This window comes from Echinops telfairi, unplaced genomic scaffold (assembly GCF_000313985.2).
Source record: "Echinops telfairi isolate 266 unplaced genomic scaffold, ASM31398v2 ScPeMD7_9;HRSCAF=40, whole genome shotgun sequence".
Classification (NCBI taxonomy): Eukaryota; Metazoa; Chordata; class Mammalia; order Afrosoricida; family Tenrecidae; genus Echinops; species Echinops telfairi.
The window spans coordinates 605,657-607,620 of NW_022103906.1; the positions used below are offsets into that span (position 1 = coordinate 605,657).

The 1,964-nt window shown below is 38.6% G+C and overlaps 1 pseudogene; it reads left to right on the forward strand.

The window, feature by feature from the left end:
- Positions 1-1,213: 1,213 nt before the first annotated feature.
- On the forward strand, positions 1,214-1,549 carry LOC101644586 (annotated as a pseudogene).
- The last annotated feature ends 415 nt before the right edge of the window (positions 1,550-1,964 follow it).

Sequence of the window (1,964 nt, forward strand, 5' to 3'; positions counted from 1 at the left end):
TGCTATGACTAGGAATCCACTGGACAGCAATGAGTTTGGGGGCCACATGAGCATCAAATCCACTAACTATACTGTAATGTGCATCTATGAGTAATATGGGCACAGTATGTTTATCTTACTCATTTTGCTAGAATAAAGGAAGGAGAAAGGAGAGTTAAAAGGCAAAGCAAGTTTGTCTTTTTAATTTATGGCATCTTGAGAATACAAGTGAAATAGAATTTTACTTTTTAAAATCATTTCACTGTGAATTAGATGAAGATTTACAAATTCATTTCCATTCAACAATTCATACGCATTTAATTTGGTGTCATTGATTATAATCTATGCAATATAAGATCATATGCCCCAGATTTTCCCTCTGTTTCTTGTTTTCAATCCTTCTTTCCTAATCCGACTGTACTTGATTCTTGGGCAAATACTGCCTTTTCAATCTAAAATTGTTAATTTTTCCTCAGTGTTCTTCCTTCTCTACACCTGTCTACTGTTTCCTGAAAACTCAGCCTCAGAGTGACTTCATTTCAAGACCTGAAATATCACCTACAAATCCCAAGGATTCTGCCAGTCTTTATGCAACTAATAAGTCTGACCTTTTCATTTCTTCATGATTCCAAGATTCATTCCACATTTTTCACCCGGTCTATCCAGGGTCTTGCAATGTGATTCATCTCAGAGCAGCTATTAGTGTAGCCAGACACCAACTAGTCCATCTGCACTCATGATCATGGAAGCTGATGCTAATGTGGTCCATTAGTCCAATGGACTCATTATTTACCTTCAACAGCTATTTTTTCACTTTTATTACTAGAGAGACCAATAATTAATTGCACTTAAATGAACACTAAGGAGCTTTTAAGAACCCAGTTGCTAATCATGAAATAAGATGAGAATGTTACCTCAATTGACTTTGGTGCCCCAGAGATCATGGTTCTGGGCCACAAAACCCCATGAGTTATTTGCTCCAGGTATTCGGTTATGTTTAAGAAGGTCTCATACTGTATATATTACTATATTTATGGACATATTTAGAGTATAGTAAAAGGGTATTAGACTTTATCTTTTTAAAGAATGGACTTAATGGTCACTTTCTGATAGAGCCATGGAGTGGCTGGCCGCAGCCCTTGGGCAGGGATGAGCCACATGCCCAGTGGAGGCAAGGCTGCTGAACCAGAGCCAGGGAAAGTACAGTTGAACTGACCCTTGCTATTGGACAGTACAGGCAGTTGGACTGACCATTGCTGCTGCAGGATTTGCAGGCCATTGTGTTTTGAAAGCCATGAAGCATGTGGAACCTCAAGTAAAACAAATTTTTCAAAGTCAACCAAAATCTGTCTTCAGTGATGGTTATTACCGAGGTGGACTAGAACCCAAAATGACAAAACGGAAGACAGCATTAATTCTGCGTATATGTCCTACCGCCAATGAAGAAAAAGTAAGGGATACTCATCAATGAATTATGCTCTTAAATCACCCAGATAAGGAAGGATCTTCATACATAGCAGCCAAAATCAATGAAGCTAAAGATTTACTAGAAGGCCAAGCTGCAAAGTGAAGTAAATGGTTGCTGAAGGCAACCTGGTCTTTCTACTGCAGAGCATTTGCTGGGTTCAAACTGCTAACCAGAAGGTTAGTGGCCTACATGTAACCTACTGTACCACCAGGGCTCTTGAAATCACATATAAATGAAGAAGTAGTCTAGTTGTACAGATTAGAACTCCATGGGACCCACCCCTGTGAGGAAACTATTGAGAACCCTTGTATCAAAATAAGGCTCAATAATTGTTACAATTTGGGGCACTAAGTTCCCACCTACATGCTCTAGCCCTAGAAGCTTTATCATATGGTTTGCTCTGCCATCAGTTTAATCTAAATTATGAGGATGGCTAGAAGAAAACCCATTGAGAATTGGGAAGAATTAAGAACTAATTTTTGTTGGATTTTTTACAATCAAATCACTTTATTGGGAG